The sequence below is a fragment of the Pristiophorus japonicus genome, chromosome 12, assembly GCF_044704955.1.
Source record: "Pristiophorus japonicus isolate sPriJap1 chromosome 12, sPriJap1.hap1, whole genome shotgun sequence".
Classification (NCBI taxonomy): domain Eukaryota; kingdom Metazoa; phylum Chordata; class Chondrichthyes; family Pristiophoridae; genus Pristiophorus; species Pristiophorus japonicus.
This window is the reverse complement of record NC_091988.1, coordinates 188,644,725-188,670,779: the sequence shown is the minus strand read 5'-3', so window position 1 is coordinate 188,670,779 and position 26,055 is coordinate 188,644,725. Positions and strand designations below refer to the sequence as shown.

At 46.7% G+C, this 26,055-nt stretch overlaps 1 long non-coding RNA gene across 2 annotated transcripts; it reads right to left on the bottom strand.

Annotated features, from left to right (window-relative positions):
• Positions 1–3,934: 3,934 nt before the first annotated feature.
• LOC139277607 (uncharacterized) lies at positions 3,935–26,004 on the bottom strand. Of its 2 annotated transcripts, XR_011596118.1 has the most exons (4): positions 25,961–26,004; positions 25,727–25,840; positions 4,417–4,513; positions 3,935–4,262 (listed from the first exon to the last, which is right to left on the bottom strand). It is a non-coding gene; the product is annotated as an uncharacterized lncRNA (long non-coding RNA). The 2 variants fall into 2 exon arrangements; XR_011596117.1 differs by having other exon boundaries at positions 25,727–25,990.
• Positions 26,005–26,055: the final 51 nt, after the last annotated feature.

The window sequence follows — 26,055 nt, the reverse complement described above, 5'->3', positions numbered from 1 at the left end:
ACTGTGACCTCCAAAGACTCTGACAAAGTGATTGGAGGAAATGCCCCAATGCCTCCAGTTTTTCTTTCTCTCTTTCTTTCCCTCTTAGAGCAGCCCCTCCTCTCTGCCGTTTGGGGACTGCCCAAATGTTCTCCTCTATGTAGAGGCCTTGGTGTCCGCTTGTGTTAAATTCTTTGGTAATTGCAATAGATGGCGCTGTTGTGTGGCTGTGCATGCTTCAACAACAACAACTTACATTTATATAGCGCCTTCAATGTAGTAAAACGTCCAAAGGCACTTCAATAGGAGCGTTATCAAACAAAATTTGACACCGGCCACACAAGGAGATATTGGGACAGATGACCAAAAGCTTGGTCAAATATGTAGGTTTTCATTCATAGGCAGTCACTCGGAATCGAGGAAGACTTGCTTCCCACTCCCAAAGTGAGTTCTTTGATGACTGAACAGTACAATACGAGAGCCACAGACCCTATCACAGGTGGGACAGACATTCGTCGAGGGAAGGGGTGGGTGGGGCTGGTTTGCCGCGTGCTCCTTCAGCTGTCTGCACTTGACCTCTTCACGCTCTCTGCGTTGAGACTCGAAGAGCTCAACGCCCTCCCGGATGGACTTTCTCCACCTCGGGCAATCTTCGGCCAGGGACTCCCAGGTGTCAGTGGTGATGTCGCACTTTACCAGGGAGGCTTTGAGGGTGTCCTTATAACGTTTCCGTTGCCCACCTTTGGCTCGTTTACCATGAAGGAGCCGCGCATAAAGCATTTGCTTAGGGAGTCTCCTATCTGGCATGCGTACTATGTGGCCTGCCCAGCGAAGCTGATCGAGTGTGGTCAGTGCCTCAATACTGGGGATGTTAGCCTGGACCAGGACACTGATGTTGGTGCACCTGTCCTCCCAGGGGATTTGCAGGAGCGCCTAAAGGAGGAAAGAGGTGGAAAGGTTCAGGGAGAGAATTCCCAGAGCTCAGGACCTCAGCAGCTGAAAGCACAGCCGCCAACGGTGGAGCGATGAAAATTGGGGATGCACAAGAGGGCAGAATTAGAGGAGGATCTCGGAGGGTTGTAGGGCTGGGTGAGGCCATGAAGGGATTTGAAAACAAGGATAAGAATTTTAAATTTGAGGTGTTGCCGGACCGAAAGTGCTACGTAGGCCAGCGAGCACAGGGGTGATGGGTGAATGGGACTTGGTGTAAGTTCGGCTACGGACAGAAGACCACTGATCAACACTCCTCCAGTAACATATAGGTTTCACAGGGTTGCACCCAGTTCTCTCTACCTTTCTCTCTTGTCATATCGGTTGAACCCATGCCAAACAATACAACCTTTACAGTCTCTGGCCCAGAAAAGGTGCTGGCCTTTGGGCTGGTGTGAGTGCGGGGAAAGCCTGGGAAATGGGTCAGGACAATGTCAGCCAATGGCTCAGTGGGTAACACCCTCGTCTCGGAGTCAAGGTTGTGGGTTCAAGTACCACTCCAGAGATTTGAGCACAAAGATCTAGGCTGCCGCTCTGTGTAGTACTGAGAGAGTGCTGCACTGTTGGAGGTGCCCTTTTTCAGATGAGATGTTAAACTCGGACCCCATCTCTCTCAGGTAGATGTAAAAATATTCCATGGCATTATTTCGAAGAGGAGCAGAGGAATGATATCTGGTATTTAACCCTCACTCAACATCACTAAAACAGAGTATCTGGTCATTAAGGGAACAGTAGCATACTGGTTATGTTACTGGACGAGTAATCCAGAGGTCTGGAAGAATGATCTGGGGAATTTAAATTCAGTTAAATAAAATCTGGAATTTTTTTAAAACGCTGTTATCAGTAACTACCAAACTTTTGTAAAAAAAACCCATCTGGTTCACTAATGTCCTTTACGGAAGGTAATCTACCGTCCTTACCCGGTCTGGCCTATATGTGACTCCAGACCCACAGCAATGTTGTTGACTGTTAACTGCCCTGTGAAATGGTCTAGCACGCCACTCAGTTAAGGGCAATTAGGGATGGCCAATAAATGCTGGCCTTGCCAGCAACGCCCACATGAATAGAGAAATAAGTGTTATCACATTGCTGTGCGCAAATTGGCTGCCATGATTCCTACATTACAACAGTGACGACACTACAAAAAGTACTTAATTGGCTTTAAAGCGCTTTGGGGTGGATGTGAAAGGTGCTATATAAATGCAGGTCTTTGGCTACATCAAGTCTTGGCCTTCGCTGGGAGCTTCCGGGTGGGACTTTGTCTGGAGTGGAACATCCGTTGGTCTCAAATGTGGTTCCTCGCATTAGACATGTTGTGGAGCCAAGAGCAGGAACACCCTTTTTATGGACTCTTAGAAATCATGGGATATGGGGGAAGGAATGTGGCGTTGAGGCGGAAGATCAGCCGTGAGCTTATTGAATGGCGGAACAGACTCAAGGGGCCATAAGGCCTACCCCTGCTTCTGTTTCTTATGTTCTATGTTGGGAATTCCTACTTCCTTGGCCCCAGTGGTAAGTGGCCTGAACCCCCAAAGCTGAGATAATTTACAGTTACAGTTATAAGGAACCTTGAATTCTAGAGGGGAGGTGGCGAGGAGTCTCGGCAACACAGGCAGGAGGAGGCAACAGAGATTTCAGCCTCTGTATCTGGTGGGTTCCCCAGAAACACCTGAAGTGCTGTGGTCGCCTTTCACTGACTTCGCACACTCAGGTGGGGTTAACACTGGATGACACCGGTGGGCATGATCCTGGAGTGACTGCATCCTGCTTATAAATAAAGTGTCAGTTATGGACTGGAGGGTTTTAGCTGTGAGGAAAGATCGGGTCGGCTGGGGTTGTTTTCTTTGGGGCAGAGGAGGCTGAGGGGAGACTCAATTGAGGTGTATAAAATTATGAGGGGACTAGATAGAGTGGATAGGAAGGACCTATTTCCCCCTAGCAGAGGGGTCAATAACCAGGGGGCATAGATTTAAAGTAATTGCTAGAAGGATTAGATGAGAGTTGAGGAGAACTTTTTTCACCCAGCGGGTGGTGTGGGTCTGGAACTCACTGCCTGAAAGGGTGGTAGAGGCAGAAACGCTCGATTGCATTTAAAAGACTTGGATGTGCACTTGAAGTGCAGTAACCTACAGGGCTACAGATCTTGTGCTGGAACGTGGGATTCGGCTGGGTAGCTCTTTGTCGGCCGGCGCGGACACAATGGGCTGAATGGCCTCCTTCGGTGCTGTAAATTTCTCTGATTTTAGGTGGCCCTAACACTGCGTGGGTGCTACTTGCACTTCCTCAGAGATGGGCTGACCTCAGCGGATGTGCAAGATCAGTCCTTTGGTATCATGTACTGGCACTTTGGGTGAACCTTTGTTGATGCAGTCCTCCTGCCACCCCCGCAGGCAGCAGCAGGCTACTGGAGTTTGCAGCAGACATGCCACCGCTGCATTCTCGGAATCCAGTGAAGGTACACAGCCTGCTCCCTGTGGACTGGGCACTTGCCAACTGTTCCAAAGATAGAGAAAGATCAAAGGTTATATACACAAGGCCCATCTTCACAAAGCATGTGGGATATTATTTGAATGCAGTAAAACTGACTGCGCTTCACGCTGCAGCAGTTACAGGCCTGGAGTTTACGAACACCAGCACAATTCGCCCCAAATCGACCAAGCATCGAGGAATTTCAAGTGCAAATTACGTCCAGGGCAAATCGAATTTCCGTGATCTTTTTGCGCTAGTTTAAAAAACATCACCCTGAAAGTCGGCCCCGCCCCCAAAACTGGCCGCGCCCCCAAGATCATATTGATCACTGCGGCAACTTTCCACTAATTGCACCTGTTTGTGGAGGCTATTAAAATTAAGCTTTTTTTTAGGAGCAAGAACACTACAAGGCATCTTTTTAAAACTTTTAAATATATTTTTTTAATATACTAAGAAACAGACTACTGTACACCAATGTAACTGGTAAATGGTTCTGTATAGTTTTTTAAAGTTAGTTTTAATCCAACTATTTAAAAAAAAAATTACTTTCTAAAACACGGGCCAATTGCGCTGGTTCAGGGCAGATTTTACATTCGGCGATATGAAAACGAGTTTGAGCAAAAACTGAGAAAAAAAAAACACTTCTGAAAACAAGCGCAATTTTGAGCGCAATTTGTGCTTCACCTCAGATACCTGAGGGTAGTCGCTCTGGTCTACTGGATAGTGATTGTAGTCTCTGCAGGCTTCAATACTTGGAAAATGATCAGGTTGTGCCAAAAGTAAAAACTCTTGGCTGTGGTGTCTTAACATCATTAGCAGGCCCACTGCAGGAACAATCACATTAATGAGCTGGTTTGTGAATTTGCATCAATTAACAAACAAAATTACTGGTTAAAATATGTCACATATGTCCCCCTGTCTCCTTGATTGTTCATTGCTAATAGCAGCGGGAGAAAAATTCCGCTTCACCACAGGTACCTGAGAATAGGAGAACTGGTCTACTTGATATGAATGTAGTCTCACTTTGCAGGCTTCAATACTTGGAAAAATAGAACCTGGCAGCCTGAAGATCCCACTGTGAAGTCAAGTAGTTAACGAGATTTTGATGATCTTGTAATGATATTTCTTATTTATTATATTTGATAATAAATGAATTTAAGAACTAGGAGTTGAAGTAGTCCACTCGGCGCTTATGGTCTGCTCAATGAGATCACGGCTGATCTTCTACCTCACCTCCACCTTCCTGCACTATCGCCATATTCCTTGATTACCTTAATATCCAAAAATCTAGCAATCTCCGTCTTGAATATACTCAATGACTGAGCCTCAACAGCCCTCTGGGGTAGAGAATTCTGAGACTGTGGCCCCTAGTTCTAGACACTCCAGCCAGGGGCAACATCCTCCCATCATCTACCCTGTCAAGTCCTGTAAGAATGTTGTATGTTTCAATGACATCACCTCTCAGTCTTATAAATTCTCGGGATATAGGCCTAGTTTCCTCAATCTCTCCTCATAGGACAATCCCCTCATCCCAGGAATCAGTCTGGTGAACCTTCGTAGCACTCCCTCTAGAGGTTGACCCTTCAGATCGCAAGAAATTGGGGTTACCACCCCCGAAAGGAAGTGGAGCACTAAATGAGGCAGTAGCGGGACAGATTCCTCGGGAGCGGGGTGCAGCGCTATACACTGGGCCGCTGCCGCGTAGGAGGGGCTCTTCCCTGATTAAAGAGAAGGGGCCAAACTGCACCAAAAGGGTCGTCGGGGTGTGGGGTTGCCGTGCCAACAGCCCGGCACGCAAGCAGAGTACTAGGCTGACCAATCATGGCACGGACACCGCATTCAAAGCGACATGGTGGCGCACAAAAAAAAAATCAGCGATTTTTAAAAAAAGCTCCCCTTCAGGTTTCGCCCCACTAGCGGCCAGCCGCCGGTACCTGTCCCCTGAAGCTGTTGCTGTCATTGCCCGGCGCAGCTTCAGAGAGCGATACCCAATTCAGGGTCCGGGGCCCTGCGCACAGTACCATCAGCATCGCCGGCGCAGTGGAGTAGGGCACTACAGGTTACCGCTGCCGCTAAACTACCGCTAAATTTAACGGAAGTAGTTAGCAGCGCCGCGCCTGGTCGCAAAGTCATTTGCGCCCCATTAGCATCTGCATTTATGGCACTAATGGGAGGTGCAAATGACATGAATTTCTAGGCCCCAAAAATCTCAGCTGACACTCCCAGTGCAGTGCTGAGGGAGTGCTGCACTGTCGGAGATGCCATCTTTCGGATGAGATGTTGAACTGAGGCCTCATCTGCTCTCTCAACTGGACCTAAAAGATCCCACGGCACTATTTTGAGGAAGAGTAGGGGAGTTATTCACGGTGTACTGGCCAATATTTATCCCTCAATCAACATCACTAAAACAGATTATCACATTGCCGTTTGTGGGAGCGTGCTGTGCACAAATTGGCTGCCACATTTCCTACATTACAACAGTGACTACACTCCAAAAGTACTCCATTGAGATGTCCGTTGGTCGTGAAAGGCGCTATATAAATCTAAGTCTTTCTTTTTACTTTAAAATATCAGAAACTGAGCAAAATCATATTTAAATATAATAACTTCAAACTTTTATATATGCGTGCACTTGCCATGAACCTTTCCCCATGATAAATTCCCGTGCCCACACTTATATTGGGAGCTGCCTGTGTAAACTTGTCACACTATAATTACATCCTCCCCTGCTCCAGTGGAGGCATGGCAGCGCCATCAATGGTGGGAGGGTGTAATTGCAGCCCTTGGCCTTTCACCCAGCTTTCTTGATAATAATCAGATCATTAGCAGCCATCAAGTTCTGTGGAACTGTGAGCCACACAAAACAAGGCTGAGAGCTTGCTCTAAACTTCTAAACCCTACTGTTGACAAAGGTAAAAAAAAGAGAAAGTTTAAGGATAGCAGGTTTCCTTCCCTAAAGGACATTAGTGAACATTACGACTATACAGTAGTTTCATGGTCACCATTACTGGTGCTAGCTTTTAAATTCCAGATTTATTTAATTAATTTAAATACCCCAGCTGCCGTGGTGGGATATAGAACTCATATCTCACAGATCATTAGTCCAGGTCTGGATCACTACTCTAGTAACATAACCATTCTGCTACTGTTCACTGCAATATTATTTTCTCCAATTTTCTCCCTTAAGTAGTGCTGAATTGTAGAATGAAAGTTTCTGAGAATGTGTGTGTGTGTGACCTGGACTGGTTACCTGGTATGGTGACTAAATCACTGGATGAGAATTTACATATAAAAATATTCTGCTGCAAGTGTGAATATTGTGGTTGTGGCAAGAAGTTGGTTTGGAGCTCCCCTCTTGGCCTACTGGGCAAATGCACCTCAGAGTGTTGCTCGAAGGCACCCATACCAGAAGATTGCAGATTCAATCCCCAGTCTCATGCTGTGTTGATTGAGTTTAGTCGGGGCAGCAGTAAAGGAGTCGATTATTATCCTTCACAAGTGCTGAGAGGCAATTAGCCACACCTGTGCCACCTGTGACAGGGACTGCGGTTCTCATATTGGACTGTTCAGCCACCTGAGGATTCATTTTAAGAGTGGAAGCAAGTCTTCCTCGATTCCTGCTCTAATTCAATCTGTACCACAGAAAGAGCAGGGGCTTGGTTTAACAGCTCATCTAAAGTAGGGGACTCAAGGCAATAATTATTTGGTGCAACAACAACAACTTGCCTTTATATAGCCTCTTTACCATAGTAACACTTTGAACAAGGCGCTTCACAGGAGCGATTATCAAAAAGAAAATTTGACACCGAGCCACATAAGGAGATATTAGGGCAGGTGACCAAAAGCTTGGTCAAAGAGGTATGTTTTAAGGAGCGTCTTAAAGGAGGAGAGAGAGGTGGAGAGGTTTAGGCAGGGCGTTCCAGAGCTTGGGGCCGAGGCAACAGAAGGCACGGCCATCGATGGTGGAGCGATGAAAATTGAGGATGCACAAGAGGCCAGAATTGGGGGACCGCAGAGATTTCGGAGGGCTGTGGGGCTGGAGGAGATTATAGAGATAGGGAGGGGTGAGGCCATGGAAGGATTTGAAAACAAAAATGAGAATTTTAATATCGGGGATTTGCTGGACCAGGAACCAATATAGGTCAGCGAGCACGGGGGCGGGGGGTAATGGGTACAGCAATGGAGTGTCGGACTGCATCTCCATCAATGCAGCACTCCCTCATTACTGCACTTGGGTGTCAGCTAGGAGCAGGGCTTGAATCCACAACCTTCCAATTCAGAAGCAATGTTACCTGAGCCAAGCTGACACTCACTGAAAGTGTCAAAGGTGAGTGAAGTTATTGAGTCAGAGTAACGAGAAGGGTCTGCTTTCTCGCTCCTTTGCATTGCACAGAAACACAAATGTGTTATTTCCTTGTGAACTAACCCTGAGCAGAACCTCCGCATATATCAGAAGTTTTTCGCAGATCTGGTCCTGATGACTGCTTAAAGTTTGACACCTACAACAATATTATTAAAGTTTTGAAACCTTCAAGCTTACCAAATGCGAGGTTGACTGGACTAAAAGCGTCACTTGGTGCAGGTTGTTTCCATGTAAAGTTGCGGTAAAGGAGCCACAGACGCTTACAGTATTGTACGTGATCATCCTGCCGTTTAGCTCTGCAGATTCCCAGGTGAGGTCAAGTTTACAGACAGGGCCTGATGGGCCTGGGGCAAACTGATCCAAATGGGCCTATAGTTATATTTGTTCATGTTCATTACATTACGTATCTGATTCTGATTCTGAGTATGAAAGCATCGGCCAGTATATTCAACAATGAAAGCAGATATTCTGTATCAAGTAGGTATATATTTTGGTTCTGGTAACATTGCTAGGTTCTATACATATATGCAAATTTCTCTCAATAACATGTGAAATAAAACAGGCTAGTACATATTCTGTTCTGTATATAGGTACATTAGTGTATATAGGTAATTCTGTATACAGGTATAAACAAGTGAATCTATTTCCCTCGGTCTTGTTTTTCCTCTCTCATTGTCTATTCTAAATATGGATTCAGTAGGCGGGGGGGGGGGGGGGGCGGGGGGGGGACAATTCTGCTTGACCAATGTTGTTGGATTTTTTTTTGAGTAAGAGGCATCTCAAGTGAATTGTGGTAGCCACTACGATATGTTGTGTCTAGATTTCCAAAACACATTTGGCAAAGCTTCACACCTGGTATTGATGTTGAATAGGAGGAGGCAGCTGTATTTTCCTCCTTTTTGAATTAGCTTCGCTGGGCCAAATGGCCTTCCTCCTTCATTAGTATTTATCTTGTGATCAGGGGGATTTTGTCATCAGATGGCAGCCTCTTGTCATCAGGTTTCAAGTGTAAAACCATAATCATGAGAGGTGACCAGTAGACACCAGTGGAATATGATTCCCCTTTTAAAAGGCAGCAATGTTTTACAAAACACGAATGTACAATCCTAGTGGCGCTATTCATAAGTCACTTTTAGTGCGGTGATCGAATTTAAGACAGACGCCCATTTGAACAAAGGTGCAACGATTGCAATCAATCCTGACGATGAGTGGCGGCCATGGGCAACGTGGAGCCCCCGACCTGCGAGGGTACATCAGCGGCAGGTCGTGGCCATAAAAGGAACGGTGAGCAGCGGCCATGGGCAGCGTGGAGGCCACTACAAGTTACAGTGCGAGCTGGTGCAGGAGGACGATGGCTGTGAAGAGTGACGTCATCAAGATCCAGGTCGGTGATTGGTGCATGGGCAGATACAGCAGGAGCAGTGAGGTCGGGGCGAAGGAGCGGCGAGAGACTGTGGAGGGACGTGATCGGGGCCCAGGAGAGATGTGAGTTCGGGGCCAGCGGCCCAGCGGCAGCTCAGACCAGCCCACACTGCGATATGTGCGCACACTAGGTCCGTGCAGCAGAGCTGGTCTCCAGTTGTCTTGGGTAATCCTTGCCACTGGACCAAGACCTAGCTCTGTCAAGCCCGTGTGGTGGCTGGGGTGCAACGGCCACCCCACATTAATAAAATTCACGCACAGGCATCTTCCACCTTTGAGGATGTAGTTCAGGTCCTTCATTGAAACACCTGTGAACTCTTCTTTTTTTTGGCGTGGAAGCAAGTCATCCTCGTTTCGAGGGACCACCTAAGATGATTCAGCCTATTTGGGAGGCCTTATATTTTTTTCCCTACATTTATTTGGTGGGCCTGGGGCTGTAGCCCCATCCGCCCCGTGGTTAATCCGCCCCTGTTTACAGGCAATACGAAACCAAGAGGGCTGGTCAGATCAGAAAAGGCAGGTAAGGATCTACAAACCTTGTAAGTGCCCAGACCTCAATACACCGACAGAAAAAATGATCGACACATGTACTTCATAAATGATGTTGAGATATCTACGGGTAAAGTGGAACAAGATCTAGGGGTGCTAAAGAACTGGATGGTTAGAATGTTTTGTAGTATGTTTTGGTGGCCATGCCTTCAGTTGCCTAGGCCCCAAGCTCTGGAATTCCTTCCCTAAATCTCTCCGCCTCTCCAGCTCACTTTCCTTCTTTAAGATGGTCCTTAAAACCTACCCCAAGTTTTTGGTCACCTGCCCTAATTTCTCCTTATGTGACTCGGTGTTAAATTTTGTTTCGTAACGTTCTCATGAAGCGCCTTGTGATGTTTTACTGCATAAAAGGCGCTATGTAAATACAAGGTGTTGTTTTGTCCTGAAGCAACAGCATTTTGCATAGCAACTGGAATGTTCATAGAATCATAGAATGGTTACAGCACAGAAGGAGGCCATTCGGCCTGTTGAGCCCGTGCCCGCTTTCTGCAAGAGCACCTCAGCTAGTCCCACTCCCCCGCCCTTTCCCCGAATGTTGAATTATATAGCCAAATAGGTGGAACGCGAGTTGGAGGTTGCACAGTCCTCTGGTCAGACCTTACCTTCAGCACTGTGTCCAGTTGTGGTCACTGAGATACAAGAAAGATGTTCAAGTGTGGAGGCTGCGTAGAAAAGAACCACAATGCTAGTCTCTAGCATCAGAGAACCAAGCTACAAGGGAGGACAAGAGAAACGTGGGCTTTCCAGCCCTGCAAAGGTAGTCACTAAGAGGTTTACCTCAAAGATAGTAAACTTTACTGGAAGTGGATCAGGAACATGCCTTCAAATTAAACTGTGACAGGAGTTGTAACTAGTGAAAGCTGACTTTAGGACTGATGCCAGGCAGTTCTTCATACAAAGAGTGATCAACCCATCGACTCCTGGGCAGGATAATGGAAGCAAAATCTTTGCATTCATTCAAGAGCCAGTCAATGCAGTGAACTTCTTTATTCATATCTATCTCATGGTCACGATAATTAAGACATTTCAGAGTGCCGTGTGATCTTTTATCTGAGTGGGCAGATGGGGCCTCGGTTTAACAACTCATCTTCTCATGTTCTCAGTGCCTTTCTTTTTATATTCGTTCATGGGATGTGGACGTCGCCGGCAAGCCTGGCATTTATTGCCCATCCCTAATTGCCCCTTGCGAAGGTGGTGGTGAGCCGCCTTCTTGAACCGCTGCAGTCCTTGTGGTGAAGGTACTCCCACAGTGCTGTTAGGTAGAGGGTACCAGGATTTTGACCCAACGACGATATATATTTCCAAGTCAAAATATGTGTGTGTGACTTGGAGGGGAACTTGCAGGTGGTGGTGTTCCCATGCGCCTGCTGCCCTTGTCCTTCTAGGTGGGAGAGGTCGCGGGTTTGGGAGGTACTGTTGAAGAAGCCTTGGCGAGTTGCTGCAGTGCATCTTGTAGATGGTGCACACTGCAGCCAGGGGGCGCCGGTGGTGGCCTACTCCTTCCCCTATTTCTTACATTCTTATGTTTACAGCCAATGAAGTATTACAAGGTATTTATAACATAGAAACAGGCCAGTCGGCCTAACAGGTCTTTGCCGGCCTTTATGCTCCACAAAGCCTCCACCCACCCCACTTCATCTAACTCCATCAACATATCTTTTTATTCCTTTCACCCTCATGTGTTTATCCAGCGTTCCTTTGAATGCATCTATACTATTTGCCTCAACTACTCCCTGTGGTAGCAAGTTCCACATTCTCACCACTCTCTGGGTAAAGAGGTTTCTCCTGAATTCCCTATTGGATTTATTTTAACCCCTAGTTCTGGTCTCACCAACAAGTGGAAACATCTTCTCTATGTTAAGTACCTTTGAATTGTAGTCACTGTTGTAATGTAGGGAAACGTAGCAGCCAATTTGCGCACAGCAAGGTCCCACAAACAGCAATGAGTCACATAAGTAGATAATCAGTTTTTTTTTGTGATGTTGATTGAGGGATAAATATTAGCGAGGATACCAGAAGACCTCCCCTGCTCTTCTACGAAAATTCCGTGGGATCTTTTATGTCTATCTGAGAGGGCAGACGTGGCCTCGGTTTAACGACTCATCTGAAAGATGTCACCTCCAACATTATATCGCTCCCTCAGTACTGCACCGGAGTGTCTGCCTAGATTTTGTACTCAAATCTCTGGAGTAGGACTTGAACACTCGACCTTCTGACTCCGAGGCGAGATTACTACCACCGAACTTCAAAAAGTACTTAATTGGCCGTGAAGTGCTTTGCAATGTCCCGTGGTCGTAAAACAAGATATGTGTTATACAATATATGTGATAGACACTCTGCTTTTATTCACAGTTTGAGATGCACTTCAGAAGTTTTAACTGGGGGAAAACTTCAAATAGAAATGCACTGCAAGACGCAACAGCAGAAGTGACACACACTCCTCACTGATGCCCACCATCTCTTACCTTGAGTCAAATTCCTTTTGAAGTTTAAGACACTGAATAAGGGATTAGTAGGAAAAAACTACCTGTTAAACCTTCAGTTGCTACAGTAAGTGGGTGGAAGGGGAGGGGGCATGACCCTTGTTATTTATGATTAACACTTCCTAGTGCATTGTATTTCCATTCCAGAACCTGCAAAGGATCAGGCAGTGTTTATACAGCAAGACGTCAGGATATATTGCTAGTGTTTCTGTCCGCAGTAGAAGATGTAGGGGATTTTGTTTTATATGCAATAACTGTTAGACTGAGTACTGCTTAACTTCAAGAGGTATGACCTTGGCTCTGTTTTATTAAAGCCCAAAGTGACTAATATATAAAATGGCTGGCCTTTTATACTTGGGCTGCACACATGTGCATGCAGCCCAATGGCCTCCAACAGTGACGCCATCTAGTGGCTAGTGATTCCAAAAGTACAAACATGACAGATTTCTAGATGGCTAGGGTTGCCAACCCATCAGGATTGCCCTGGAATCTCCAGGAATTGAAGATTAATTTCCAGGACACTGCTGTGAGCAACACCCAAGAGAGAAACCATAGCGACATTAAACAAAATTGTTTTTATCCTTCTCCTTCATGAATTAATTATAAAAGTATTGGAGATGGGGGATAAATGCTTTTTCGCTAACGGTCAAGATTAATCCGATTGGGTAACAAAGAGTCTGTTCCCTTTCCCATTGGCCGTGGGAAGGCATTGACGCCCGGAGGCTGGACTAATGGCAGGAGTGGGGGGGGAGTGGGGGGGGAGCGGGGGATGGGCGGTTCGAGCCGGGAGGTCATGTGATGAAACCTCCAGGAATACGCCCAATCAGAGCTGGCGACGCTATAGACAGCTGGCGAGATCTGTCTCCGATGTCGGACGTTGTGACATCGTCACAGCATGTGACTCCTATAAAGTGCCCTTGTCACCATGCTGATTGAGGACCCACACCATTCCAACGTCCTCCCTGGTGCGGCCCTGAAACATTCTCAACTTCAGGTGTTCATTCAGGAAAATCCAGTTGCTCCCAGATCAGTACTTCCTGAGCTGTTTTACCAGAGAGACCAACATTCCATGGTTAGATCTAGCATAGCCTGTTGAATGGGAGGCAGAGCACGCTATCTCCTCAGTTATCAGGCCCTTTGAATGGCATTCACATCACTGTGCTGCTAGAGTCCCTGGGGGTGAAATTGCCCCGTGCCCGGTTTGGGGCACATAATTAGAATTATGTGAAAGTCTAGCGCCTGGGGCCGGATGTGTCGGCCCTGGCACGGAATGAGCCCCTTAGAGGCAAAAGAATGTATGGGGGCGGTAACCGGGCGTTCGCGGAGTGGTCGCGGCGTGCCACATCACGCTGTCACGCCACAACGTCCCTCCCCTTCTTTTAAAGGGGCGGGCCGCTGTGAACTCTGCAGCCGCTTTAGTGGGGCCATTGGGGAGGGTGCCGGCCGGGCAATTTGCCCCAAGGGGCGCAAAGGGGTCGGCGGGTACGGCGATGATGTAATCGCCGGGCGTGCGCCGCGCCACTGTGCTAATCATGGGGCCCCGCGCAAACCACTTTTTGCGCTCCAAGGCCTGGGGGGGGGCAATTCCGGGGGTGAGTGCTCTGGTCGCCGTGCCTGTGCGTTAGAGTATCCGAGTCTCCCGCAGGTTAACAGGCCTTTCCCAGAGGGGCAATATCGCCCCTCCCCTCCCTCTTCTAAGTGGGCGTCTACAAGTAGAGCTAACAACTGGGAGTTCAAGCACACTTTAACTAGAATTATCCAGCCCCTCCGGACAATTCTACTACCACAGCAATTGAGCCGTTATAAATGAAAGAGAAAAAGGAAAGGATTGTATTTTTCAAGTGTCTTATTACATCGCAAAGCACTTTCCATACAATGAATTACTGTGTAATGTAGTGGAGTTAATATTTCCCAGGACTAGTGGAGCAGGCAGATGTGGCCTTAGTTTGACATCTCACCTACAGCAGTGCTCCCTTAATAACCAGCTTACATTGTCTGGCATGGGACCACAACCTTCTGACTCAGAGAGGCACGAGTGCTAAAACATATGGACGCTGACACTCGAGACTGGAGCAAGAGTCACCACTGTTTCTGAATGTGAAGTCGCCAGAAAAATGCCTCAGGCAGATGACTCTGGCAGGTGCGAGAAGCATGGGCTGATGAAGGAAAGGATTCCTTCCCCAAACTCTACACTCGGAGTCCTGACAAGGCAAATCTGAGTCGATAATTTGTTAACAGAGGTCAGTGCTACTCAAATGGGTTTCGTTCATGTTACTGGACCAGTAATCCATAGGCCTGGACTGATAATACAGAGACTTGAATTCAAATCCCACCATGGCAGCTAGGGGGATTTAAATTCAGTCCATTAAATAAATCTTTAATTAAAAAGCTAGAAGCAGTAATGGTGACTGTAATATAGAAACATAGAAACATAGGGCCCAAGTTTCCACAAGAGAAAAAACGGGCGCCCGTCTTTCGCGCCTAAAACGGCGCCTAAAAAAATCCTCGGTATTCTCCACCTACTTACAGGTCCTCTGGCCCTCGGCGCAGCCAGCACGAGCTGTAGGGGGGGGCGGAGCCAGGTCCCTGCGCTGAAAACAGTGCCGGGACCTCTGCACATGCGCGCTACAGTGGGCACGCAAGTGCAGTAGCTCCAGGCGCCGAACTGTGTGGGAGGGGCCCGAAGCACGCAGCCCCTAGCCCTGGCTGAATGGCCTCACTGGGGCTCCTCCCACGGCCAGCTCCTGCTCCCCCCGCCTCCGACCGGACCCGACACCCGCTCCCCCCTGCCGACCAGACCCGACCCGACACCCGCTCCCCCCCCCTCTCTCCCTCCCCCCCTCTCTCTCTTCCTCCCCCTCCTTCTCTCTCCCTCCCTCCCCCTCTCTCTCTCTCCCTCCCTCCCCCTCCCTCCCCCTCTCTCTCTCTCCCTCCCTCCCTCCCTCTCTCTCTCTCTCTCACCCCCCCCTCTCTCTCTCTCTCTCCCCCTCCCTCCCGCTCAGCGACACGAACGGCTTTCTCCCCCCCGCCCCCCTCCCCTCCCGCTCAGCGGCACGAACGGCTGCAGAATTCTCCCTGGCTGAAACACTTTCACACAGGTAGAAAGATGGTTTATTTAATCTTTTCTTGGCTTATAAATGTTTATTCAGGTTGGATTTATTTGTATAATATTTGTAGAAGTATAAATAAGGATTTATTGTCGAATTTAATGAGTTCCCTTCCCCCCCCCCCCCCCACCTCGTTCTGGACGCCTAATTTGTAACCTGCGCCTGATTTTTTAATGTGTAGAACAGGTTTTTTCAGTTCTACAAAAATCTTCACTGGCTCCGTTCTACTTTAGTTTGGAGTACATTTTCACTGTGGAAACTTTCAAATCAGGCGTCAGTGGCTGGACACGCCCCCTTTTGAAGAAAAAATTCTGTTCTAAACTAGAACTGTTCTACCTGACTAGAACTGCAGAAAAAAAAATGTGGAGAATTGCGATTTCTAAAATAGTCCGTTCTCCACCAGTTGCTCCTAAAAATCAGGCGCGAATCATGTGGAAACTTGGGCCCATAGAAAATAGGTGCAGGAGTAGGCCATTCGGCCCTTCGAGCCTGCACCGCCATTCAATAAGATCATGGCTGATCATTCTCTCAGTACCCCTTTCCTGCTTTCTCTCCATACCCCTTGATCCCTTTAGCCATAAGAGCCATATCTAACTCCCTCTTGAATATATCCAATGAACTGGCATCAACAACTCTCTGCGGTAGAGAATTCCACAGGTTAACAACTCTCTGAGTAAAGAAGTTTCTCCTTATCTCGGTCCTAAATGACTTACCCCTTATTCTTAGACTGTGTCCCCTGGTTCTGGACTTCCCCAACATCAGGAACATTCTTCCAGCATCTAACTTGTCCAGTCCCATCAGAATTTTATATGTTTCTATGAGATCCCCTCTCATCCTTCTAAACTCCAGTGAATACAGGCCCAGTCGATCCAGTCTCTCCTCATATGTCAGTCCTGCCATCCTGGGAATCAGTCTGATGAACCTTCGCTGCACTCCCTCAATAGCAAGAACGTCCTTCCTCAGATTAGGAGACCAAAACTGAACACAATATTCCAGGTGAGGCCTCACCAAGGCCCTGTACAACTGCAATAAGACCTCCCTGCTCCTATACTCAAATCCCCTAGCTATAAAGGCCAACATACCATTTGCCTTCTTCACCGCCTGCTGTATCTGCATGCCAACCTTCAATGACTGATGTACCAGGTCTCGTTGCACCTCCCCTTTTCCTAATCTGGCGCCATTCAGATACTATTGTGCCTTCGTGTTTTTACCACCAAAGTGAATAACCTCACATTTATCCACATTATACTCATCTGCCATTCATTTGCCCACTCACCTAACCTGTCCAAGTCACCCTGCAGCCTCTTAGCATCCTCCTCACAGCTCACACCACCATCCAGCTTAGTGTCATCTGCAAACTTGGAGATATTACACTCAATTCCTTCATCTAAATATTATATATTGTAACTAGCTGGGGTCCAAGCACTGAGCCCTGCGGCACCCCACTAGTCACTGCCTGCCATTCTGAAAAGGACCGGTTTATCCCGACTCTCTGCTTCCTGCCTGCCAACCAGTTCTCTATCCACGTCAGTAGATTACCCCCAATACCATGTGCTTTAATTTTGCACACCAATCTCTTGTGTGGGATCTTGTCAAAAGCCTTTTGAAAGTCCAAATACACCACATCCACTGGTTCTCCCTTGTCCACTCGACTAGTTACATCCTCAAAAGATTCTAGAAGATTTGTCAAGCATGATTTCCCCTTCATAAATCCATGCTGACTTGGACCGATCCTGTCACTGCTTTCCAAATGCACTGCTATTTCATCTTTAATAATTGATTCCAACATTTTCCCCACTACTGATGTCAAGCTACTCGGTCTATAATTACCCATTTTCTCTCTCCCTCCTTTTTTAAAAAGTGGTGTTACATTAGCTACCCTCCAGTCCATAGGAACTGATCCAGAGCCGATAGACTGTTGGAAAAAGATCACCAATGCATCCACTAGTTCTAGGGCCACTTCCTTAAGTACTCTGGGATGCAGACTATCAGGCCCCGGGGATTTATCGGCCTTCAATCCCATCAATTTCCCTAACACAATTTCCCGCCTAATATGGATTTCCTTCAGTTCCTCCTTCTTACTAGACCCTCGGTCGCCTAGAATTTCCGAAAGGTTATTTGTGTCTTCTTTCGTGAAGACAGAACCAAAGTATTTGTTCAATTGGACTGCCATTTCATTGCTCCCCATTATAAATTCACCTGATTCTGACTGCAAGGGAGCTACGTTTGTCTTTACTAATCATTTTCTCTTCACGTATCTATAGAAGCTTTTGCAGTCAGTTTTTGCTTCATAGGTTCTTTGATTAAGAATTCATAGCAACACATTGCTATTAAGAACTAGTTGGTTTATTAACAAAGGTTTAACAATCACACTACACATTATCAGTTCATCCACTAGGCTCACAACTGCATAGCTCATCGTGGATGACCTACACCCAACTAACTGGGGTTTTATTGAGTCTTGTGAACATCACACGACTGGCTAAGCCACTCACCTGTGAACATACTCACAGGTGCACACGTTACAGTGACCATGAAACTACCGGATTGTCGGAAATACCCAACTGGTTCACCAATGTCCTTCAGGGAAGGAAATCCTTACTCGGTCTGACCTATAAGTGACTTCACATCCACAGCAATATAGTTGACTCTTAACATCCTTCTGAAATGGTGGCTCACCATCAATTAGGGATGGGCAATCAATGCTGGCCTTGCCAGTGACGCCCACATTCCATGACTGAATTTTCAAAAAACATCAGGAAACACTGACATGGAGACTACAGGCAGACTCACATAATTTTTCTAAATAAACCAATAAGATTGCCCCGGTGTCATCAAACTAACACCAAGTAAAAGTGCCCCCTTTTCAGAGGTGCAGAACTAATAGTAAACCATATACAAGATTTTGGTTAAGGTCGATGATCAGCCATGATCTTATTGAATGGCGAAGCAGGCTCGAGGGGCCATGTGGCCTACTCCTGCTCCTATTTCTTACGTTCTTATACGTTCTTCTAGTCACTAATAAATCCAATAGGGAATTCAGGAGAAACTGCTTTACTTAGAGAGTGGTTAGCAATGTTCTCTTTAAGCTGCGCAGCTGGCTCGCCGGCTTCTAAATAGGAAAAACTGTGCATTCCTTAAAGGGGCCACACTACCAAAAAGAATTAAAGGGAATATTACTGCTTAGAATGTGGAACTCGCTACCACAGGGAGTGGTTGAAGCGAATAGCACAGACGCATTTAAGGGGAAGCTAGATAAACACATGAGGGAGAAAGGAATAGAAGGATATGTTGATGAAGTTATATGAGAAAAGGTGGGAAGAGACTCATGAGGAGCATAAACACCGGCATGGACTTGTTGGACCAAGTGGCCTGTTACTGTGCTGTAAATTCGATGTAATAAGTGTTAAAAACAAAACAAAGGAAACTGATAAACTTAAATAATAATATTATTCCCAGTGTCCCTGCAGTGGCCACTAGTCGTGGAAGGCCACAAACGTAATGGCAACCCCCAGGGTTTGAGTCCAGCCCAGACCTGTAGATGGCCACCTGGGCCAGGCCCATGCGGAGATCCTCCGACTTGCCCGCCCTCCACTCCCACCCCTCTGCACCAGGTGGCCAAAGAGCAGGAGCGTGGAACTGAAGTGGAGCCAGAAGTTGAGGAGCTGCCCCCTTCAAATGCTAGAAGAGGGGCTGCAAGCAACCTCCAAAAATATAGGACGCGGTCTCATCCAGGCTGCAAAAATTGGAGGAGGCCGTGGGGGGTGGGGGGGTTAAGGGAGGTGGGTCCATGAAATAAGTGATCGGTTGTGGACCACACCTCTAAAAAATAAATGAAAGACTTGCATTTATATAGCACCTTTCACAACCACCAGACGTTGCAAAGTGCTTTACATCCAATTAAGTATTTTTGGAATGTAGTCACTATTGTAATGTACTAAACGCGACAGCCAATGTGCGCACAGCAAGCTCCCACAAACAGCAATGTGATAATGACCAGATAATCTGGTTTTTTTTGTTATGCTGATTGAGGGATAAATGTTGGCCAGGTCACAGGACAAACTCCCTTGCACTTCTTCAAAATAGTGTTGTGTGATCTTTTACATCCACTTGAGAGGGCACACAGTACCTCATTTTAAGGTCTCATCCAAAAGACAACACCTCCAACAGTGCAGCACTCCACTGGGTGTGTCACTCTAGATTTTTTTTGTGTTCTAGGGTGGGATTTGAACCCACAACCTTCAAACTCAGAGAGCAGGGTGTTACCCACTGAGCCACAGCTGACTCTGCAATGGAGTGAGGCAAAACCTGAGCTGCCACGAGTGAGGAGGGTGGGAGAGTCGGGCCAAGGCAAAGCTGGGGCCAAGAATGGGATGGAAGCTTGGCAAGATTCCAGCCGTGCAGTTTTACTTCCTTCTGAATATGCAGCAACTTTATAAAGGTCTGGATTTCAATAGAACTGGCGCAAAGCTGACAAAGATTATCAGCTCGATCCCCTTTGGTACAGAATACCGTGGGCTCACCCAGCCTACCGTGCCCCTCAGCAGAAATTGCTCACTGCTTTTCCGTGTCTGATGAACTTTGTAAAATTCTAAATGATCTAAAAATAAAACCAGACATGGTGATTTCCCTTCTTGCTTTCAAACTTCTTAAATGATTAACTTGTATCCCCTGGCACTTGAAGCCCTCCTCTTCTTTCGGATGAGCCGGTTAAACCGAGGCCTCGATTGCTCTCGCAGGTGGGTGCAATAGTGGGCGGCACTATTGGGCAGGGCCATTGGCCTGAGGAACATGAGGCTGGGGCGGGAGGTATCTCTGAACATGAGAGCTGCTGCACCCTTGGGTCACCTTTGGAGCAGGGGAGTTATCCCCAGTGTCGTGGCCAATATTTATCCCTCAATCAACATAACAAAACAGTTTACCTGCTCATGATCACAGTACTGTTTGTGGGAGATTGCTGTGCGCAAATTAGCTGCTGTGTTTCTCACATTACAACAGTGACTACGCTCCAAAAAGTACTTCATTGGCTGTAAAGCGCTTTGAGACGTCCGGTGGTTGTGAAAGGCTCTATATAAATGCAAGTCTTTCTTTCTTTCATAGTGAACAATGTGCTGGATCAATTTTGTAATCATAATTTCCCCTCCAGAGCTGTAACAACCCATTCATAACTCCAACACCTCCATTCTATCCTGCAATTAAGTCTTGTTCACATCTCAACCCTGACCTCAGCGAACTCTGGTGGATTCCCATTTCTTAAGCACATTGATTTCAGAATCTTCATTATTTTTCAGATCCTCATAATCTCGAAACTACGCAATCGCAAAATCTCCTCTTTTCCAAAGGAAGCAAGCTAAGGGCTGTGTATGTATAATATATGTATATACCCTGTACACTCAATGTACATTTACATAAGACCACTGAATGTATCTTCACACTGTATACACTATGCCTGTACCACCAGAGGGTGCAACTGGTAGAGACCTAGGGGGCACCTGCACACTGCAGGTAACCAGGTATAAAAGGGAGCTCACCATACTGTACCCTCATTCAGCAGCTGCAATAAATGGCCTAAGGTCACAACAGTTCAAGTGCAATACCTTACCTCATGGAGTTATTACGAGAGTGCTTACAGACACAATAACTGGCGACGAGATTATGAATTTTCACGCGAAAAATGGCTAAACTTGGCATCTTTCAACAATTCACTGATGGGGAAGATTGGGATGCCTTTGTGGAAAGGCTTGAACACTACTTCATCGCGAACGACCTGGCAAGAGACACACCGACCTCGCTAGCTGATAAGTGCAGAGCTATCCTGCTCAGCAGTTGTGGGCCCACTGTCTATGGCCTTGTCAGGGATTTACTAGCCCCAGAGAAGACGACAACCAAAATGTTCACGGAGCTCGTAACGATGATACAGGAACAGCTCAAGCCTAAAGAGAGCATCCTCACAGCCAGACACCGGTTCTACACACACCGGCGGCCCGAAGGCCAAGAAATCGCAAAATATGCTGCAGACCTGAGACGATTGGCTGCACCGTGTGATTTTGGCGACCACCTCACCGAAGCACTGAGGGACATCTTTGTTATTGGAATCGGCCACGAAAGCCTTCTCCACAAGCTGCTCTCTGCGGACACCACGGTCACCCTGCAGAAGGCAATTAACGTCAGCCAGGCATTCATGGCCTCGGCCTGCGATTCCAAGAGGATGATGACTCACCCCAGACTCTAACCCAGCAAGCACCATGAAGCGAATGTCGCCTTTCAGAGGCAAGGCTGCTACCCCGAGTCCTGCAACCCTGAGTCCGCCGCATGGGGCCAACCGGCCAGCCCCATGCTGGCGCTGTGGAGGAAATCACAGAGCCCACCAGTGCCGATACAGAGACTGTACTTGTAAAGGCTGTAACACTAAAGGCCATCTCCAGGGTGCAGAGGAGATTTACAAGAATGTTGCCTGGACTGGAGAATTTTGACTACGAGGAAAGACTGGAGATGCTGGGTCTGTTTTCTTTGGAACAGAGGAGGCTGAGGGGAGACTTGATTGAGGTGTATAAAATTATGAGGAGCCTGGAAAGAGTGGATAGGAAGGACCTATTTCTCTTGGCAGAGGGGTCAATAACCAGGGGGCATAGATTTAAAGTAATCGGGTGGAGGTATAGAGGAGAAATGAGGGGAAATTTCTTTACCCAGAGGGTGGTGGGGGTCTGGAACTCACTATCTGAAAGGATGGTAGAGGCAGAAAGCCTCACCACATTAAAAAAATACTTGGATGTGCCCTTAAAGTGCTGTAACTTACAGGGCTATGGACCAAGAGCTGGAAAGTGGGATTAGGCTGGATAGCTCTTGGTCCGTCGGCGTGGACACGATGGGCCGAAATGGCCTCCTTCCCTGCTGTAAATTTCTATGATTCTATGATCAACATAACATTATCACATTGCTGTTTGTGGGAGCTTGCTGTGCGTAAATTGGCTGCTGCGTTTCCCACATTACAACAGTGACTGCACTTCAAAAGTACTTCATTGGCTGTAAAGCACTTTGAGACGTCCGGTAGGCGTGAAAGGCGTGATAGCAATGCAAGTCTTTCTTTCTTTCTTTGAAATTGTTGCGAATGTTGGTCAGTGGCGGAGATCTGTGGCAGTCGCCTCTCGGCACTTGTGCTAACGCCCGCCGTCCCGCGGATATCCTCGCCTTCTATGTAATTAACATCATTTTCTGCTGTCTTTGCAGTTTTTGTAAAATAACAATATGCTTTTCTGAGAATTGACCGAATTAGTTGTGATTTAACTAATCAGAAAGCAGCGGGATGAAGGAATCTGGTCCTGTATTTCACTGCTGTTGGTGGGGCATTGCTGTGTGCAAATTGGCTGCAAATTTCCTATGTTACTTTCAAAGAGCTGGCACAGGTACGATGGACCGAAAGGCCTCCTTCTGTGCCGTAAGATTCTATGATTACAACGATGATTACACTTCAAAAGTACTTCATTGGCTGTAAAGCGCTTTGGGATGTCTGGACGTCATGAAAGACATTTGTTAAATACCAGCTCCTTTCTTTCCCAAGGATTGGGAGGTTCTGTAAGCAATTACCTGACTACAGTTGTGGCAGGGGTATTGGCAGATTTATCAACTCTTTCAATCTTGTTTCTCTCTCCTGTTCGACAAAACCTCTAACATTTTGCACTGTTCAGATTACGGGCGAGCCATCAGGATGCCAGTACTTTCCAATTAAACAAGGAAGCTGTGAATCACAAAGGCAGCTGTGATGTACGTACAGGGGAAGGGTTACTAATTCTTTCTGTTGCATTTTAATAAAGATATTAAAGATGATTTCATGTGGGAGTCCTCCAGATACAAAGACGTCTACTTCCGTTCTCTGGTTTTTATTTTTAGTGATGTATTAACATAAAAGTCGGTAAAGGAAAACAGAAGAAAGGCTTGCCTTTATATAACGTCTTTCATGACCTCAGGATGTCCCAAAGTGTTTCACATCCAGTGAAGTACTTATGATGTGCAGTCACCGTTGAAATGTAGGAAATGCAGCAACCACATTGCGCACAGCAAGCTCCTACATTGTGCTAATAACCAGATCATCTGTTTTCAGTACAGTTGATTGAGGGATGAATATTGCCAGGACACCAGAGAGAACTCCCCTGCTCTTCTTCGAAATAGCAGATCTCAATTGCTCATCGATGGGGTTTCAGGCTGGTTTACTGAGTGATTAACCCCAGAGGCCATCGGTGTAGAATCAAAGAATCATAGAACAGTACAGCACAGAAGGGGGCCATTCGGCCCATCGAGTCTGTGCCGGCTCTTGCGAAGAGCGATCCAGTTAGTCCCACTCCCCCGCTCTTTCCCCCATATCCCTGCAACTGTTTTTCCTTCTAGTATTTATCCAATCCCTTTTGAAGGCCGCGATTGAATCCTTTCCACCGCCTATCAGGCAGTGCATTCCAAATCCTAGCTATTCATTGCGTAATTTTTTTCCCCTCATGTCGCCTCTGGTTCAGTTGCCAATCACCTTAAATCTGTGCCCTCTAGTTACTGACCCTTCAGCCATTGGAAACAGTTTCTCTTTAGTTACTCGATCGAAACCCATTCATGATTTCAAACACCTCGATCAAACCTCCAGCAGTCTGGGTTGCCAACTCTGGTTGGACACATTTCTCGAGGTTTCATCACATGACCTCCCACCTCCAAACACCCTCCATAGTCAAACAGTCTTTTTGTCCCATTTCCAATATTTATATAACTAATAAGACATAAGCATTCAAAGAATACTTCATTTCTATTAATGCCACCATGATTTTTCTCTCAGGTTGCTTACAGTATTGTCCCGCAGATTAATCTTAAATTCCTGGAGACTCCAGGGCAGTCCTGGAGGGTTGGTAACCCTACCTCAGTGGGATAGTAAACCTCCAGGATGCTAAATTCTCTGGTTTCTATAGGGAAGCTCCTCTTAGAATCTAAGTGACGCCATCGCACTTGTCAGGTTAAAGGGGAGGACATAGATGGAGATTAGTGAACGGTATAACTAAAGGAATCAAGGGACATGGGGATCGAGTGGGAAAGTGGCATTGAGGTAGAAGATCAACCATGATATTTTGAATGGCAGAGCAGGCTCGAGTGGCCGAATGGCTGACACCAGCTCCTATTTCTTATGTTCTTAAGTTCTAAATCAGCTTATTTTACAGTCCCTGGTGCTGTAGAAATACCATTGTGAATAAGAAAGAACTAATGTAATCAGGGCTTTGAATGGCGGATACCTGGGAATAAGTTACAGGATGTAATATAATCGAGGCATTCAGATGGTAAATATAGAAATATAAATATAGAATAATGTGAAAAAAAATTATTCATGGGATGTGGGCATCACTGGCAAGGCCAGCATTTATTGCCCATCCCTAATTGCCCTTGAGAAGGTGGTGATGACAACTGGTGGCTTGCTCGGTCATTTCAGAGGGCAGTTAAGAGTCAACCACATTGCTGTGGGTCTGGAGTCACATATAGGCCAGACCGGGTAAGAGCGGCAGATTTCCTTCCCTAAAGAACATTAGTGAACCAGACGGGTTTTTATGACAAAATGGTAGTTTCATGGGGCTCAAAATTCATCACCATTTCCGCCCGGTTTCTCGGCGGCATTCTTAGTTTTCTGCGGAAAACCACCCGGCGGGAATTTCCTCCAAGAGTTCCGCCGGCGGTCTCGAAATACCGCTGGGGAGCGGACCGCCGGCGTGCACCGCCGAAAAAAAATGCCACCGCCCAAGTTTGGTCACAGCGGTGACCCGTAGGTGATGAGAGAAAAAACTGCCCGCGAGAAAGCAGCCGGAGCTGGGCGGTAGGTATGAAACCCTGCAAAAAAAGGCAAGTGAAAGTTTAAAAAATGTATATTTTACAGCGATTCGGTGGAAAAAGGTCCTGAGAATGTTTTCCGATTTTTTATTTATTATTCTTTGGAAAAATATTTTATGTGTTTTCCCCCTCCCTAGGTCCAACTCGCAGCCTCAGACTAAATTTTGAGTAAGTACCGCCCAATTTGCCCAGGATCACATTTGCCGCTGGGAATCTGCATAATTCTTTTCCTTTTTTCACCAAAGGTTAATTTAATAATAGCAGCTTTTTGGGTGACAATCCAGCAGTGGCAGATTTTGTGGAATTTCTAGCCAATGGTCAACATTGGTGATACTAGCTTTTGATTCAATTAACTGAATTTAAATTACCCAGCTGCTAGTGGTGGGATTCTGAACCTATGTTGTCTGGATCAGTAGGCTGGATTGCTGGTCTAGTAACATAACCACTATGCCACCATGAGTTGCATTCTGTAATCTAATCAAGGGGTTTGTATAGTTTTGTTTGAGAATAGTGCATACCTGGGCTGGGAGTGATTCCACCCTGTAATCTAATCAGGATCGTCAGCTGTGGCTCAGTGGGTAGTACTCTTGCCTCGGAGTCAGAAGGTTGTGGGTTCAAGGGCCCAAGTTTCCCTAATAAAAAATAATGGCACTCATTTACCTGGATGCCCATTTTTATTTGGCCCTTCAGCGCTGAAAATAAAAAACCTATGTTTTCTCCCACCGTGTGCACCTTCTGGCGCCGGTGCTTACCGAGCTGATCTCGCAGGGCGGGGCTTCCAGTGCGTGCCAGAACTGCACAGTGCAAGCGCTGCAATAAAAAGCAAAAAAAAATCGGGCAACTAAAT